Below are 19,711 nucleotides of genomic sequence, written 5' to 3' on the forward strand. Positions count from 1 at the left end.
TGCGTAATTGTGCACCCAACTCACTCAGGTGCTTCGCTATATCACATATGACATTGTCAACTCAAGTTAATTTACACACAAAAAAATCATACATCATACAATGATGGAGACTAGAGGTCGACCGATTATGATTTTAACACCGATAACAATTATTGGAGGACCAAAAAAGGCCAATACTGATTAATCAGACTATTTTATATATATATATATATATATATATATATATATATATATATATATACACATACATACAGTGGGGAGAACAAGTATTTGATACACTGCCGATTTTGCAGGTTTTCCTACTTACAAAGCATGTAGAGGTCTGTAATGTTTATCATAGGTACACTTCAACTGTGAGAGACGGAATCTAAAACAAAAATCCAGAAAATCACATTGTATCATTTTTAAGTAATTAATTTGCATTTTATTGCATGACATAAGTATTTGATCACCTACCAACCAGTAAGAATTCCGTCTCTCAGAGACCTGTTAGTTTGTCTTTAAGAAGCGCTCCTGTTCCCTACTCATTACCTGTATTAACTGCACCTGTTTGAACTCGTTACCTGTATAAAAGACACCCGTCCACACACTCAAAAAAACAGACTACAACATCTCCACAATGGCCAAGACCAGAGAGCTGTGTAAGGACATCAGGGTTAAATTGTAGACCTGCACAAGGCTAGGCAAGCAGCCTGGTGAGAAGGCAACAACTGTTGGCGTAATTATTAGTTTGGGAAAAATAATCCTTGAGTGTAGGAAGCATTCCAAGTAAATTCCATTCAAAAATCAGGTTGTAGGTTTCAATTTGGAGTGAATGTTATGTTTAGGGTAGCGTCCTGGTTATGTTCCTCCAGATTTTTTTGAAAACATGCTGAACAATTTGCTCATGACCTCTGTCTGTCTAAAGTCAACTTTAAGCTCGTCTCTCAATTTAAAAAAAAGTGTCAATACTTTGCCCCTTGATAACCAGCGAACTTCTGTATGTTGTGAAAGCGTTACATGGTCGCTGCCCATATCTTTGCATAGTGCAGAAAACACTCGAGAGTTCAGGGGCCTTGCTTTAACAAAGTTAGCCATTTTCACAAAGTGTCTAAAACATATTTCAAGCTGTCAGGCATTCCCTTGGCAGCAAGAGCCTCTCGGTGGATGCTGCAGTGTACCCAAGTGATGTCGGGATCAACTGCTTGCACGTGCGTTTCCACTCCACCTGGACTAGTCTTGAGGGAAGTAAACTGCTTAGCGATTTCGAAGGTATCAAACGTAACATCACTAGGTACTGTTAGGTTCTAATGCTGAGTAAAACACTCAACGGACATTATGAAAGCTTAACCAAGTTTATTCTTCCCAGAGGATCAATACAGCTGCATTAGACAAAACATGTTTCCACCAACACAAGTGTACATACTCCAATATAGGCCCTCCTCCTCTCCAATCCTTACATCAAATATGGTTTGACAGGAAGAGGGTAATACACCATAATTTCTCCCTTAAGGGGATCTGACCTGACCTCAACCCCTCATTTGCGTAATCCACAGATGTACACCCGTATCCCCTATAGTAATCCTGTGACTTCCTCCCATCCACCCAGCACATCCCAAAGCCATCTGGCTTTGACTTGCTGTCTCATCTACGTCTTCTCTCCAGGTCCACAGTGCAGCTGGTGCAGCAGACTCTGGACACCAACCTACTGAACAGTGCTGTTAAACTCAAGATCACACACTGCCCTCTGCTGCCCGGAGGCGTACACATCCAGGAGACCCTCAACAATGTCACCATCCTCATCGTCACCAACCAGACTGTGCTGCCACACCCCACACGCATGTACCGCAGTGTAAGTCCCTCTTTAGGGTGCTTCTAAACCAAAATGCATGAATCGTATGTCCGACGCAGTGGAGTGGGGAGAAAGTATTTGTGTGAAACATTCTGTTTTTAATTGGTTGACATAATCAATGTTCTTACTTTTCTGACAGACAGAGCAACACAACCTTTTCCCAGCACACTGTGCTGTATACAAATATAATTTTCTCTCTCTCTTACCTCTCTCCTACAGGAGCTGGTGACAGAGCTCGAGATGCAGTCCATATTTGCAGACGTGGGGAAAATGAGTCTGCAGGACCCGGCCCACAGCGGAGTCATCCCCAGCCCTGTGGGCCAGACAGTAGGCCCCACCGCCTCAGCCTGGCTCAGCCACCAGGGAGAGGCCCATTACGCCCTTGCATCACCTGCAGGGGGTATCCTGGTCGTCACACTGCCCCCACACGACACACAGGCCAGGTTGACCATTCTGGAGCTGAAGACAAGCTCTGTGATGCAGAGACTGACTGGCTGGATGCCAACTGCCATCAGGTTAAAGACATGTTTTTTACTTCATGAATAGATTGAGTCTGGGTCCGTGTAATCGCCCCATTGTGTAAACCAACCCTGGTTCTTTTGTTCGTGTGTATGTGTAACCCTCCATGTGTGTCCTGTCCAGAGGTGAGCAGGGCCCTGGGGACCTGGCCCTGAGTCTGGCAGTAAGGAAACTGGAGGACGACACCTTCATCTTGGCTCTGTGTCAGGACCATAAACTACGCATGTGGTCCTATAGGGTCAGTCCCATAGAGAGATTGTTCTATTGAATTCTGTGGTCAGAAGCATGACATTTTGGGGTCCTGAGTGGCGCAGCGGTCTAAGGCAATTCATTTCAGTGCTAGAGGCGTCACTAAAGACCCTGGTTCGATTCCAAGCTGTATTACAACCGGCCGTGATAGGGAGTCCCATAGGGTTGTCCGGGTTAAGCTTTGACAGGGGTAGGCCGTCATTGTAAATAAGAATTTGCCTTAATTGACTTGCCTAGTTAAATGAAGGTTAAATAAAATAAGCATCCTGTTAAAGCTGAGATCTGTGAATCAGTGCCACCATAAATGGTAGTACATACATACTCTGCCGTTCTATCCCATGTGCAATGATTGCTGAGGGAATAAGTGTTATTTTTTGTTAAAGCGACGTCTCTGTTGTAATATCGCAAATGGACAGAGCAGTTTCACCCCAACGGATTGCAACTTTATGTCCTTTTTCATTTGGATCTAAAAGTAGGCCTAATTGATTAAAATATGAGGAATATTAACCTGGTTATCAACAAAATATTTTTTTTTTACAAAAATCTAACAAGCTGTTTTTTGCTAACATGGGAAGTCCCTTCTTCCCCCCCTCCCTCACCCTACAGGACCAGGCATGTCTGATGGAGGCTGACATGTTGGAATACGTGCCGGGGGGGTGACGCGTTCCCCAGGACAGGGCCATCGGCTGCGGCTAGCCTTCTCCTCCACGGGGCTGTGTCTGGCCATCTACCTGGCCGTACCTTCCAGGGGACAGTTCACTGTGCTGCAGCTGGTGGCCACAGACAACTGCTACAGCCTGGACCACATCTCCTCACTGTTCGCCACACAGGTAACTGAAGGAGAGGTGTGGAGGGTGTGTGTGAGAGTGGGTAGGGGTTATCTTTGCGGAAGAATGTTTGTCGGTCTGGAATTTTGATATTGTGTGGAAAGTATCATCAGTAATATAATGTTTTGTCAGCCTGACTCTTCTCCTGTGTGTCCTGGTGTGATTAGGAGACACTGGTGGACTTGCTCTCACTTCTACGGACATCTGGGGCCTGTGGCTGGACGATACCAACCAAACCGTGGTGAAATACGTCATACTCACTGTTCAAAGTTGATATGTTTTGATTATCCTTTGGATAGTGTAATGGACTTGTATGCCTATATATCAAGAGATGATCTCTGTAACATTGTGAATTTAGTTTTCTGGGGGGAAATGAATATAATTTGGAGTGCTGTCCATTTCCTACTCTGCTTACCTCCATTGTGATGTCACAGTTCCACGGCAGGTCAGTGGAACCAGGTGTTTGTGCAGCCTGGCCCTGAGGAAGAGGTCCACATCGGAGCAGACCAGGACCCCAGGGTAAGACAACACCACATCATTCATCACTGATATCAAATGGGATTTGAATTAATGAATCTGAATTTAATTTATTAAATTAACTGATTAATCATAACATGATTTGATGACATCACCCTCTATCCAAACATCGTTGCAATTTATCAGTATCCTCTTATTCCATATTGTCACTATTGTGCCTACCCACATCAGAAAAAAATATAATTTGTCCTATCTATTGTGTTATGACAGGAGACCTACCTGGACATGCTCTTCTCCCCCCTGAGATTCACTGCCTCTGCTATAGTCAAAGCCCTACAGATTTACAGGAGAGGCACAGAGCGACTCACTGATCTCCCATGGGAGACCCTCAAGAAATAGGTGACTGTCGCTGTGGAAAAGGAGGTAAGCTAGACAAGGCTCCCTGCTTTCTGCGTATTCTCTCTCCAGCTTACTCACACAGCGTCTCCTTCTGACTTTTTTCTCAGCTTGTTTCTGCTGCGTTTCCTACATGTATGGCTCTTTCCCCCTCTAGCTGCAAAGCAGTGTGACAGAGTTTGAGTTCAGCCAGGAGGAGTACAGGCAGCTACAGGTGGAGTTCTGGTCCAAGTTCTATGCCTGCTGTCTACAGTACCAGGAGGGTCTGGCCACACCACTGGGCCTGCTGCTCAACCCACATACACACATGTTTTGTGTGCTGAAGAAGGTACAGATTGGAAGAGAGACTACATTACACTACATTCTTGCATATGTTTAGTTGATTTGGGACCATGTGACCCAAAAGGGGACAAAGGAAACCTGGTCATTTAAAACATATTTTTTTCATGTTTCATATTAAAATAATTTTGCTGGATTGCAGTGAATATGTGACTGTTTGATCCAGGGCTTTGTGTCATTCCTGGTGCCATGCTTTGCTGTGGAGCACCTGTACCTGTTCTCAGAGGAAGAGACACCTGTGGCTGAGGGTAAAGACCTCTCTCATTCATCTGTGTCTGAGAATGTATAGTAGCCATTTTAGATCCAGAGAGCTCTTTACCTACTGGGTTGTTGTCAAGTGTAGCCATTCACACTTTAAGTGGTTCAACGTGAATTTGTTTCTCCTTGTTGAAAAGGTAGACATGGTTTGCCATTTTGGCTCTGCAGGACTCCCTAACTCATCCCAGTTTCTCCTCGTACCATGTTTCCCTATGTCCAGACCCGGAGGTTGGTCGTGACGTGCTGCAGCTGGTGCAGTGTCTGAGGCTGGTGAGTGACGCGGTGCCGGGGGACATGGCCTACAAGATTGAGAAAGCCCTGGAACATCTCCAGTCACCTGAGAGGGCCCGTGCGGAGATGCTGCTGGAGAACTTACTGGCCAACAGCAAGTCAGTACGCGCACACCTCAACAGTTTTTGAAAATTACTATGTACTGTCTATGGAGGCCAGTTGAAAGTCAATTAATGATTTGGGGAAAAATTGTCATAGGAAAAATAATTTCAACCAACAAATATTCTTGACCTCCTATGGGTCATTCACATGCAGGCATTGCCGTGCTATGTGGAGTTTCGTGACTGACTGTTATGCATCTTTCATTCCCATCGTAGTGAGAATGTGATCGAGGACATCCATGACAAACTACAGGACGTCCGTAACCCTTTGGCAGCCATGGCCATGCTGATCAGAGAGATGGACCTGGAGACTGACTCGGAGCCAGGAGGAGAAGGGTCTCTCACCATAGGTAAGACCTATATTATACCATGCTATACCTACCACACTATACCATGGCTAATATACAGTACCAGTCAAAAGTTAACACACCTACTCATTCCATGGTTTTTATTTTGTAAAATGTTCTACATTGTAGAATAATAGTGAAAACATAATACATGATTCCATGTGTTATTTCATGTATTAAGCAAAAAAAGTCTTAAACAAATCTAAATATATTTTATATTTGAGATTTTTCAAATTATCCACCCTTTGACAGCTTTGCACAGTCTTGGCATTCTCTCAACCAGCTTCATGAAATAAGCCCCTGGAATGCATTTCAATTAACAGGTGTGCCTTGTTAATTTGTGGAAATTCTTTCCTTAATGCATTTGGGCCAATCAGTTTTGAAGTTGGCCCTATTTGGTAAAAGACCAAGTCCAAATTATGGCAAGAACAGCTCAAATAAGCAAATAGAAATGACAGTCAATCATTACTTTAAGACATGAAGGTCAGTCAATCCGGAACATTTCAAGAAAGTTTCTTTAAGTACATTTTTTTTTAAACATCAAGGGCTATGATGAAGCTGGCTTTCATGAGGTCCGCCACAGGAAAGAAAGACCCAGAGTTACCTCTGCTGCAGAGGATTAGTTCACTGGCGTTACAAGCTTCAGAAATTGCAGCCCAAATAAATGCTTCAGAGTTCAAGTAACAGACACAGCTCAGAGGCATGGTTGAATTTCTGCAAAGAAACCACTACTAAAGGACACCAATAAGAAGAGACTTGCTTGGGCCAAGAAACACAAGCAATGGATATTAGACCGGTGGAAATCTGTCCTTTGGCCTGGAATGTCCAAATGTGACATTTTTGGTTCCAACCGCTGTGTCTTTGTGAGACGCAGTGTGGGTGAATGGATCTCTGCATGTGTATTTCCCACCGTAAAGCATGGAGGAGGTGTTAAGGTGTGGGGGTGCTTTGCTGGTGACACTGTCAGTGATTTTATTTAGAATTCAAGGCACACTTAACCAGCATGGCTACCACAGCATTCTGCAGCGATACGCCATCCCATCTAGTTTTCACTTAGTGGGACTATCATTTGTTTTTCAACAGGACAATGAGCCAAAACACACACACAGTCTGGATAAGGGCTATTTGACCAAGATGGAGTGCTGCATCAGATGACCTGACCTCCACAATCCCCCAGCCTCAACCCATTCATGTACATACTACCTCAATTGGGCAGACCAACTAGTGCTCCTGCACATTGGCTAACCGGCTTATCTGCATTGTGTCCTGCCATCCACCACCTGCCAACTCTCTTTACGCTACTGCTGCTCTCTGTTCAAAAATAAATAAAAATCCTTGAATGAGTAGGTGTCCAAACTTATGACTGGTACTGTATATCAACACAGATTTGCCCTAGATAATTCTATGTGGTGTCATTTATTGACCGGTAAGTTTAGTTTTTATTATTATTTGAGTAGGAAGTTAAACTGAATGTTTGAGCTCAGTCTGTGTGAAAATGGACCGGTTTAAACTGATGTGTGCCCCCCAGCAGGCCAGTCCCTGTCGTGGCGGAGCAGTCTGTCCCAGCTGTATGGTAGCAGTGTGGCCGTAGCTGTGGTGTGTCAGGCTGTCTGTCAGATGGCCATGACCAGAGCCCTGTTCTGTAGGGACCTGCTCATACTGCAGCAGCTCTACTTACGTCTAGGAGACAATGTAAGTAGTAGTAGTACACACACACTGAGACAGAAATACAAATGCATCACACTAGGGCTGACCCCCAACAAAAACAAATCTTGGTTGACTGAGAGAAGACTGTTCTTTCGACCAATCGGAATTGTACAACTTATTTTTGTAGACACAGCCTGTGTTTTAATCAAACCAACTATATGCACTGAGCTTGTCTAATTCTAAGCGCACTGTTTGAAATCATTAAGACACATTAAGACTTGCTATGCTGTGTTAAGAATTAGTGAGTGACCGTGTGACTAGCACCCATTGTTTCTCTCCTCCATGCTGCAGCTAACACTACAAAACTTCAAGTGTTTATCACGCTGTCCATGTTGCTGAAGCTGCAACATAATTACAGCCATTTCTGACTGAATTTTTGTTACCAAAATCCCTCATTTGTTTAGGAAAAGCATTCCCTATTCCCTCAACCTTTGCTTTCTTTACTTGACACACGTATGCATTGCATGCACGGGACCAATGGGGCCTGACCTATAGCATATCATAATCCCATTAATAAATTGGTTATAACAAACTCGGAACACATGTGACAGCAAAATGAATACAAAGGACGTGACGAACCAACTCGAAACGGGAATCTTTACTGGTTGTTCAGGGGGTAAAGGGAAATTCTGATGCGTGGATTAAATGACTAGTTATGGAAAATACTGGTTAAGGAGCAAGCACTGCATGCATATGATGTGTGCCAAACAGGTGCTGTTGGATTACAATATAATTTTTACAATATAAACCTTTATTTAACTAGGCAAGTCGGTTAAGAACAAATTCTTATTTACAATGACTGCCAAACCCGGACGACGCTGGGCCAATTGTACGCTGCCCTATGGGACTCCCAATCACGGCCGGATGTGATAGACTGGATTTGAACCAGGGACTGTAGTGACGCCTTTTGCACTGAGATGCAGTGCCTTAGACTGCTGCGTCCGTGTTAACTATTTAACTGTACTAGAATACTTAAGGCCGCTAAAATATTAAGTATTGGTATCGTTTTTTTTTGGGCAAGGAAAATATTGGACATCGGTATTGGCCGAAAATGTCATATCGGTGCATCACTAATTGAAATGCATGCCTAAGTTACAGTATTAAGAATAAACAGGATGCGCTCTTTGGCCTACAGCTCGATGGTTGTCATACAAGGCTGCTATACTAAGCCTATTGATGACATTACTTATTATAATGATGACCATGACAATAATATCAAGAAAAAGGAGGGTTAGTATAAATATTTGGAAGTGTAAACAACACTAAATAAATTGTAAGTAATACCAGAGGCTGTTCTAATGGGGAAAAAAGGTGCTCACGGAATCAGTAGGCTATTAAACAAACACAAAACAGAAGCAGGATCTGTCTTATTTCTGTTTATGTATGATTTATAAATACAGGTGTGTTTAAGTTAAGCTATTCATTATAGACCTAATTAAGTTGGCTTTTTCTCTTCTGCTAACTCCAACTGCAGCCTCCGCCGCATTGTTCTCAACACCAATATGCTGGTTAACTTTGATATTATGCACACAGCAACATGGTCTAGGAAAAGGCGCCAATTCAACAGCGCATTGATGTTTCAGAACCGTGGAGAGCGACCACTATCCAACGCGGGAGAAAGTGCATTTGTTATAAAATATTTGTATTAGTGTTGCACCATTGTTCTTAGGTAATATAACCATATACAATTTCAATAGCGCATGTCTTAGTGAATGACTGCCATCCTCACGGCCTCCACAATGGATTAGTCCACATAGACAGGCGCACTATCAGACGGGTGTCTTGTACACCGTGAAATATTTTTTTTTGTTACTGCTCGACTGAAGGAATCTTGGTCGACCAACAAACAATTAACCAGTCGACTAAATATGGCCCGTCAGTCTGCTCGTTTGACTTAACTGTGTGTGTGTTCCCGGGTGGAGGGCCTCCGCTGCTCCAGCTACAACAGGACCTGATCCCCCGCTCCCTCTCCTCCTATCTCCTCAAACACATCACCCAGAGCCTGACCACCACCGTGCCTCTTGACATCATGTACGCACGCACACAAACACACATTCCATCGCAACACACAGTATTGAATTCAGTGAATTCTGCCTGGTTGACATTGTGTTCTCCCTCCAGAGATGCCAACCTACAGCACCTGTCAGTCCTGGAGCTGTCTGATTCTCCAGCTATGGCTAGCAACAGATCAGGTCAGGTCCTATGTGTAGCCTCCGTCTCTCTAAGAGATTACTTTTTTTCCTGTTTTAATCAGGAATTCCTGCTTTTCTGACATTGCCCTCTATTCATACATCATTGCAATATGCCTAGATAACCCAAACCAATATCATACTTTTGTCTGAATTTTCCTGATCACATCCCTGTATCCAACTTCGTTTTCTTTTCCCCTTAGTCTGGAGCCCCCAGACGGTGGTGTAGCTGTTCTACCAGAGCGTAGCGCGGAAGGCCATCATTACCCAAATCTACTCCCCGGGCACAGCCCTGCTCCACTGGCCCCACATGGTCTCCAGCATGGTCACCCTGCTGGTTCGGCAACTGTATCCTACCACACACACAGGACTGTGCTTAGCTAAGCAAAAGTTGATGTTTCCCTAGGAAAGGTTATCTACACAGCTGGCATATTTTTAACCTGGGCGAGCCCCAAAATGGATATTTAGGCAATGTTATTTCTGTCCTCATACACTGCTAGGCTAGTCGAGGCTAGAGTTAATATGCTTTACGCAAGGTTATTACACACCACATGGCCAGCACATGCTATGCTATTAAAGTGAGGCGAAGCTACATTTGATGTGCTTTAGGCAAAGATTTGACTTTAGCCTTAGAGGGTTGCAATGAGGTGCACTGTAAATAATGTCAAGGTTGGCCCTTAACACTATCTTTATAGCTGGCCCAACAACCTTAGCTTCCAGTTCCCTGAGTGTCTGATGGACAACTGCCAGTACGCACAACTACAGGTGAGACTCTTCCCACGGACTCAACTCTCTCACATACTATTTGTGTTGCATCATGTTTTTTTTACCTTGACTGCATAACCAATGTCCTAATTGGGACAATACATATGTATTTATTGATTGAAGCAGATTTAATTAAGAAGCCAACTGATGCATTTTTAAATATAATATTTTCTTAAGCTCTCCTTTTCTCTCCCTTCAGGAGTATGTGCGTCTCATTGGGCCGTGGTGTCAGGTTAACGTGGGCTCCTGCCGCTTCATGCTGGGCCAATGTTACCTGGCCAACGGAGAGGGACAGAAGGTGTGTGTTTTAAAGTGGAACTAACAGCGTTAACTTCTTTTCAGATATGGAACAAACAGACAATCATATCAGTCAAAAACTTTAAAGATAGAACCTTTTTTATTTGCCTCAACATTCCATAGGTGGGCCTAGGAGGGCATAGACCCATCCACTTGGGAGCCAGGCCCTGCCAATCAGGAGTTTTTCCCCACGAAAGGGCTTTATTACAGACAGAAATACTACTGTTTTATCAGCTGTCCGGGTGGCTGGTCTCAGACGATCCCGCAGGTAAAGAATCCAGATGTGGAGGTTCTGGGCTGGCTTGATTACACGTGGTCTGCAGTTGTGAGGCCGGTTCAACGTACTGCCAAATTCTCTAAAACTACATTGGATGCGGCTTATGGTAGAGAAATTAATATGAAATTGTCAGGCAAAATTTCTGGTGGAGAACTTGAGAAATCTGTGGCATTGTTGTTACACAACTGTACATTTTAGTGGCCTTTTATTGCCCCCAGCACAAGGTGCACCTGTGTAATGAAGATTCTGTTTAATCAGCTTCTTGATATGCCACACCTGTCAGGTGGAAGGATTTTCTTGGCAAAGGAGAAATTCTCACTAACAGTGATGTAAACACTTATGCACAAAATTTGAAAATGTTTTTTTTTGTGTGTATGGAACATTTCTGAGATTTTTATTTCAGGTCATGAAACATGGGGGACCAACACTACATGTTGTGTGTTATTTTTGTTCCGTGTATATAATTCACCAGTACATTTCTTGATAGTCAAAAATTATTGCTATCAGGTAAGTCACTGCTGGCCTGGTACAATGTTTGCTGCCTTCATTCAGGGATGCAGTGTTTCAATGTCTCATAATTTTGTACAAAAACAGATGAATGTAACAAAGGCTGGGAATGACAATGCAATCAAACTAACAAGGGCGATGATCACAAGTCGGTCATAATGTGGCTAATAGGCAACAAGCTAAAAACACGGAGCCTAATGTTAGCTAGCTGCTAGGAAGATGTCATGTCATTGGAGGAGTGGGCGGAATGACTTTTTCCCCCTCATATCGTTTTCCGGTGGCTATACACAGCTAGAGATGCAGGTGTCATTTGGTTAGCTAGCAAGAATTTGAACGACTGTTATCCAGTTAGCCAGAGTGAATTTGCGAACGCAAGAGATATGCTATCTACTCCAATTTCAGAGCACTCTCATCTGAGTATGCCAGAGCTCAGAGTAACTGATGAATTTACGAACATCAAAACCTGCTGAATGTGGCTGGTGTCAGCCAGCTAGCTAGCTAGCTAGCTAGCCAGTCAGCAATCAAACTATTGCTATCAGGTTGTAAATCACAGCTGTCCTGGTACAATGTTTGCTGCCTACATTCGGGATGCACCGTTTCAGTTTCAAAGGCTCAATATTTTGGATTTAAAAAAAGGACGAATGTAACAAAGGCTGGGAATGACAATACAATCAGTTAGCTTTGGGTGCTTGGTTGGGACAAGCATGCGTTGTTAGCAGGTAAGCTGCAGAAGAACGAAAAGGCTACAATTCCCTATCATTTATCAGTGCAATTTTGACGGCCAACTAGTTGAAGTTTTGGTTTATCTAAATGTTCCTTCGTTAGATGTTAGCTCATCTTTCTCTGGCTAGCATTAGTTGTTGATCTGTATGTTGATGTCCATAACTGAGGGAGAGAGAGCCTACCGTTTCATGTTTGATCAATAGGACTGTAAAGTTCCCAAATGTAAGAGGACTCCCCAAGTGGTATTGACATATTTGCAGAAATCCATGCAGGTGTATTTTGAGGCTTTTGGCGACTGCGTTCTAATGATCAAAAGTCGTACTGTTGTAATTGCCTGTAAACACACAGTCCAGTTCACTGTGAATGATGGCAGGCCTGTGGCAAATAAAGGCCTACTGTAGCTCCGATTGGCTATGGCGCACCGGTCTGCGTAGACGCTGGTCCTGGATGAAGGATGTTATATTTACTGCAGTTAATTGTCCAAACGCATGGCTGCTTTCCCACTCTATATTGCTATAGAACTTTCACAAATGCCTTATCTGGTCATTTTCAAGTTTACGTATACTAAGTGCTCACTTGTCAGAAAATGTTTTAAAAAGTGTCATGCTTCCTGGGGGTTCACATTAACATATGTTAATCAGATATCATGTTGCTCAAATGCAGTCAGTTCCACTTTAAGGGTTGCGGTTGCATTTCAACGTGTCATTATGACCATGGGAAGAGTTGTTGCGATAGTACAGAAGGTGTAGTGGCTGAAAGTTGTTGCTTCACAGGTGTGACAGAGCAGCACCAGTAGCTGTTTTCTGACCCCCATTTGTGGCATGTGTCCAGGCACTGCAGTGTTTCCAGGCGGAGGTGGAGAGGGAGGAGTTTCTTCTGAGATTGACAGGAGCCGAGGAGGAAGCTGTGGCTGCACCGGGACTACAGTACTACAACAAGGTTACTATGGGAACCCGTTCTTTAAATAATATATTATTGGAATATTTATTAAATGTAGTTGGGTGCTCGTGCCCTACGAACCCTTTCAATCTGGATGTGTGTGTGGAATGAGTTTTTTATTTTTATTTTTTTGTGTTTTTACTTATTCTCAAGTGTGTGTTAGGTGCTGCGGTTGCTGGAGGACGTTGGTCTGCCAGAGCTGGTCATCCATCTAGCCACTCTGGCCATCACGGAGGCCGTCAATGACCCCAGGAGTCAGGCTGCCCTGTGGACCCGCATCACCTGGACCTAGGACACAACAGCCAAGCCTACGAAGCCCTCACACAGAACTGACTCCAGCAGCCAGTTAGACTGTTTGCGTCGGCTTGTTGTGGTTGTGTGTGAGCGTTCCCAACTTCAGGACCTGGTCCAGTTCTCCTACGTCAACCTGCACGATGAGGTAGACACACATACAGTAGTGGCCAAAAGTTTTGAGAATGGCACATTCATTTTCACAAAGTCTGCTGCCTCAGTTTGTATGATGGTAATTTGCATATACTCCAGAATGTTATGAGTGATCAGATGAATTGCAATTAATTACAAAGTCCCTCTTTGCCATGCAAATGAACTGAATCCCCAAAACATTTTCACTGCATTTCAGCCCTGCCACAAAAGGACCAGCTGACATCATGTCAGTGATTCTCTCGTAAACACAGGTGAGGCTGGAGATGACTCTGTCCTGCAGATTGAGTTCGAATAACAGACTGGAAGCTTCAAAAGGAGGGTGGTGCTTGGAATCATTGTTCTTCCTCTGTCAACCCTGGTTACCTGCACGGAAACACGTGCTGTCATCATTGCTTTGCACAAAGGGCTTCACAGGCAAGGATATTGCTGCCAGTAAGATTGCACCTAAATCAACCATTTATCGGATCATCAAGAACTTCAAGGAGAGCGGTTCAATTGTTGTGAAGGCATCAGGGCGCCCAAGAAAGTCCAGCAAGCTCCAGGACCATCTCCTAAAGTTGATTCAGCTGCGGGATCAGGGTACCACCAGTACAGAGCTTGCACAGGAATCGCAGCAGGCAGGTGTGAGGCGAAGACTTTTGGAGGATGGCCTGGTGTCAAGAAGGGCAGCAAAGAACCACTTCTCTCCAGGAAAAACAACAGGGACAGACTGATACTCTGCAACAGGTACAGGGATTGGACTGCTGAGGACTGGGGTAAAGTAATTTTCTCTGAATCCCCTTTCCGATTGTTTGAGGCATCTGGAAAAAAGCTTGTCCGGAGAAGACAAGGTGAGTGCTACCATCAGTCCTGTGTCATGCCAACAGTAAAGCATCCTGAGACCGTTCATGTGTGGGGTTGTTTCTCAGCCAAGGGAGTGGGCTCACACACAATTTTGCCTAAGAACACAGCCATGAATAAAGAATGGTATCAACACATTCTCCGAGAGCAACTCCTCCCTACCATCCAGGAACAGTTTGCTGACGAACAATGCCTTTTCCAGCATGATGGAGCACCTTGCCATAAGGCAAAAGTGATAACTAAGTGGCTCGGGGAACAAAACATCAATATTTTGGGTCCATGGCCAGGAAACTCCCCAGACCTTAATCCCATTGAGAACTTGTGGTCAATCCTCAAGAGGCGGGTGGACAAACAAAACCCCACAAATTCTGACAAGCTACAAGCATTGATTATGCACGAATGGGCTGCCATCAGTCAGGATAATTGACAGCATGCCAGGGCGGATTGCAGAGGTCTTGAAAAAGAAGGGTCAACACTGCAAATATTGACTCTGCATCAACTTCATGTAATTGTCAATAAAAGCCTTTGACACTTATGAAATGCTTGTAATTATACTTCAGTTTTCCATAGTAAATTCTGACAAAAATATCTAAAGACACTGAAGCAGCAAACTTTGGAAATTAATATGTCATTCTTAAAACTTTTGGCCACGATTGTACATTCTCTTTACATTTGGTTAGAGCGCATTATGGACTATATAAATGTATTACATTAATCAGATCAAGTTTCTTTTCTGGCTGCAGGTGGTCAGCATCATAGAGGCCAGAGCAGTGGACCTGATGTCCCACAACTACTACGAGCTGCTCTACGCCTTCCACATCAACAGACACAACTACAGGGAAGGTGAAAGGAGCCTGGGACTCTGTCAGATATTAGCACTTAGTTTAGAAATGAGGCTGGCGGTATTTCTTTTTGATGTGTTTGGCCCGATCTGTCTCCTCCAGCGGGTAGGGTGATGTTCGAGTACGGCATGCGTCTGGGCCGGGAGGTGAGGACTCAACTGGGTCTACAGAAACAGGTCAACTGTTGCCTGGCCTGCCTCAACTGTCTACGCCTGGATTGTCCAACCCACCTCTGGAGCGGTGTATGAGAGGCCCGCTGCATCACCAAAGAGGAACTACGATGGAGAGTTTACTACTGGTCCAGGTGAGATACGATAGGCATAGATAACTATTTGTGGTGATTATAATTTACTGCTATAAATGTTCCTTTTTGGTCATTACCATCTTTACACCACTATGTTTGGGACATGGTGGGAAGTGTGTATGATAACATGCTCTTTAAATTCTACAGTATTGTAATTGTTTGTCCGTTAAGTTAATGTTTTAAGTATCTCTATATTTCTGTTATTACGGGGCTATCACTGTTATTAGTGTGCCCGTGTCTCGTAGTTGATGATCCTGGCCTGAGTGCAATGGCAACCGTGTATTGTGCTAATACGGTTGCGTAAACCTTGTTAAACTGGAACCTTGTCGTTGTGTCATTTTGAGTTAACATCCGTGTCCCTGCAGTGAGTGGTCAGATAAGACATCCTGGAGCTAAAGGACCTTCAGAAGGAGTACGCCCTTGCCCGTAGCCGCCTCACCCTGGCTCAGCATCACCCACCCTCCACTGCCATTGCAGGTACAAACAACACTGATAACATATTCCCAAAAGTGAATGGAAAATGACTTGTCAGTAAGCCATCGCCAATGATGTTTTGCCTTGATACCTCTTAATGTGATCATTTAGAGGGGGGAACATTATTCCTGTAAGGAAACTAAACCCCTAATCGAACACCAGAAATGTAACACAGTTCTGTGTGTAGTGTTGCAGGCAGCGCCTCTGCAGTGGAGATGGTGTCCCTACTGGTCCAATCAGGACTGTTCGACTGTGCCCTCTCTCTGCCAGACCTTCAAACTCTCCCTCACTTCAGTCTTCGAGGGACTTGCCTTCAAGTAAGGAACAGGCTCAGTTAGGGCAGAGTCAACTGCATGGAGTGACCTGAATTTATATGCATATCTCTCGTTGACGATGCTTGAAGTTAGTATTCAACCCGTAGTGATCACACCAAAATAATCAATCTTGCCTTATCTGAACTAACATGTAGATACAGGGGTTTCCTTCCTGTGGCTTGATAGTGGTGTGGTGATGCTTGCAGTTTGTATTTTCAGGTGTATAAAGTTACAGTACGGTGGAGAGGAGAATCAGAATGAAGCCTGCAACTGGCTGGCTGCCAATCAGCTGTGTACCGTCACAACCAAAGAGTCAAGGTTGGTTAAATGTATGAACTCTTCATGGTACAAATTGGCTAGGAAATACCACATTGTCCACCTTGTGGAGCAGTTGGGAATATTAAAAATGTCAACTTGAACAATAAAAATAGAGGTGAAATCATGTAAAACATTTCAAATGTGACTTTCCGCCAGTGCGACAGATGAGGCGTGGCGACCTCTGGCCGCTTACCTGGAGAAGCATCCTACTCAGAATGCTCAGCACCATCGCTGTGTCATCAACAAGCTGCTGTCACACGGTGTACCGCTGCCTGACTGGTCGATCAACGCCTACAAGGTGAGAGAGCGCAGTATTTGTGCATGTATTTATATTGCCCTAAATGCAAGACATATTTTCTGAGAAGGACCCCTAGATATGAATTAAATGGAAGAGTCCGTAAATGTACCTTTTTTGTAGTTGTATTTGCTCCCCATGTATGATAAAACAAGCTTTGTTTAGGGGGTGGATGCTGCAGCGTTGTTACAGCTCTACCTGAACTACGACCTGCTGAAAGCAGCAGCTGAGCTGGTGTTGGAGTATGTAGATGCCCTCCTGGGGAAGGGACACCAGTACTTTGGCATCGAGGTACACTATACACTGAGTGTACAAAATATTAGGAACAGCTGCTCTTTACATGACTGACCAGGTGAAAGCTATGATGTCACTTGTTAAATCCACTTCAATCAGTATAGATGAAGGAGAGGAGAAAGGTTAAAGAAGGATTGTTAAGCCTTGAGTCATGGAATATTTGTGTCCCATTCAGCGGGTGACTGGGCAGGACAAAGAACGGTATGGTAGGTGTCGGGTGCACCTGTTTGTGTCAATAACTAAAACGCTGCTGGGTTTTTAACACTCCAGTTTCCTGTGTATCAAGAATGGTCCACCATCCAAATGACATCTACACAACTGTGGGAAGCATTGGAGTCAATATGGACCAGCATCCCTGTGGAACGCTTTCGACACCTTAGAGTCCATGCCCCAATGAATTGAGGCTGTTGAGGACAAAAGGGGATGCGACTCAATAATTAGGAAGGTGTTCCTAATGTTTTGTACACTCGGTGTACATCACTTCCCATGTTTATGATGCATGGTTGTTTTACCCATCTTAGTTGAACACACTTGATTCTTATCTCTAGAGAAGGGTCTAAAATGTCAATATAATGGATTGAAAAGTCAAATGTTTGTCCTTTAATTGTTTCTCTCTGGTAATGGTGTGTTGTAGAGGCCCCTCTCAGCCACAGCGCCGTTGGTGTGGCTCCCATACACATCCATCGACCAGCTCCTCCAGTCGCTCAACGAGACCCAGACCAACGCCAGAGTAAGTTGATTCGAAATACTGTTTTTGAAATCTGTTTGACAACCTGTGCTGACTGACATCAAACCTGACATGACTGTCCTCAGTTTAAAAGTTAACATGCACCACCACACTCCTCATTACTTGTCCTCTCCATCTCAGATGTACAAGAAACTGCAGGACAAGCTGAATGACTACCACAAACAGGTGGACCAGAGGACGGCTCCAGGCCCAGTAGAAGCACCGTCTGTCAGTCATAACACAGTACTGCTTGCATCTAGATTCTACTCTGCTACCAAAGTGTGCACTTGCACACTCAGTCATCGATTTCAAAGCATTGGATTGGTGTAAGAATTGGCTGGGGGATGTTTCCACCATTGCTAATTCCATGACAGGGAAGATGGAGGTGCACACTTTAGGAGGTGGGTGGAGAATCGGGTACAGCCTGGCCCCACTGCCCCTCCAGGTGCTGTCACTATGGCCATGACTCTGTGGAACACAAAACAGACTCAATGGAAGGGAAATACATGTATTAAGGGTCAATTAAACTGACTTATTCGTATGCACTTTGCCAGATTGTTTTGTGGTAGACATTTTGTGTTGTCTAATTTCTGGCTAACATTGAGAATGAGGGCTCAAGAATATGGAAAAGAGGAATGTGGAAAAAGTGACGAGTCTTACCTGCTTGCTGCATTTACATCTACTGTATACACTAACTTGCCAGTTAACTAGGTACACCCATCTAGTACTGGGTCAGACCACTCTTTGCCTCCAGAACAGCCTGAATTCTTTGGGCATGGGTTCTACAAGGTTTCAAATGTTTGTTGCTCAGTTGGTATCAAGGGACCTAACGTGTGCCAGGAAAAGTCCCCATACTCGTACACCACTGCCAGCAGGATGGGTCCATGGATTAATACTGTTTACTCCAAATCTTGACTGCCGTCAGTATGGTGCAAAAAAAATTTTTGTGCCCAGTTGATAGGAGTGGGTGTCTGCTGCAATAGCCCATCCGTGACTAGGATCGATGAGTTGTGCGTTCCGAGATACGACGTTATGTCTGTGGCCCTCCGGTCTTGCCATTCTCCATCGACATCTCATCAACAACCTGTTTTTCACCCACAGGCAGGACTGCTGCTGACTGGATGCTTTTTTGTTTGTTGCACCATTCTCGGTAAATCCTAGACCCTGTCGTGCGTGAAAAGCCCAGGAGGTTGGCAGATACTGGATCCAGCTTGCCTGGCACCAATGGTCATACTATGCTCAGTCACTTAGTTAAATCAAACAGTAACTGAATGCGTTGATGCCTCTGTGCCTGCTTAATGTGGCTTTAGGAGCCATCCATTTTTGTGAACGGGTGGTGTACCTAATAAACTGGCCGTTGAGTGTAGATTGAGTTCCACAATTTTAATGTTTTTATTTATTTTTTTATGGCGGTACATTGTGATATGTTTTGTACTTTACTGCCTGAACTTTTACAATGCAAGTCAAGTTTCTTAGTATTAAGTTGTCTTTTTGGTCATAGGAAACGATGGCAGAAACAATATGTTGACAAAATAGCAGAATTGGTCAGGAGCCCGTAAAACGCCCGCTAAAGATTTGAGTCATTTAGCAGAACGATTTACAGTAGTGAGTGACTACTTTCTCATACTAGTCCCCTGTGGGGATCAAACCCACAACTCTGATGTTGCAAGCACCATTCTGAGCCACACAGGACAATACATTCCAGCGCCAAGATAGAAGCCAAACATGAGTTGGCTTGGGGGTGTGTCTTTGCCACCACCAAGACACACCCGTCTGTCAGAACCTTTCCCAAAGTGGTTTCCCCCCTCTCAATCACAACA

At 44.2% G+C, this 19,711-nt stretch overlaps 1 pseudogene; it reads left to right on the forward strand.

Annotated features, from left to right (window-relative positions):
- Positions 1–619: 619 nt before the first annotated feature.
- Positions 620–18,432, forward strand: LOC115134839 (nuclear pore complex protein Nup160-like; annotated as a pseudogene).
- The last annotated feature ends 1,279 nt before the right edge of the window (positions 18,433–19,711 follow it).

Source organism: Oncorhynchus nerka, linkage group LG9a, assembly GCF_034236695.1.
Source record: "Oncorhynchus nerka isolate Pitt River linkage group LG9a, Oner_Uvic_2.0, whole genome shotgun sequence".
Lineage (NCBI taxonomy): Eukaryota > Metazoa > Chordata > Actinopteri > Salmoniformes > Salmonidae > Oncorhynchus > Oncorhynchus nerka.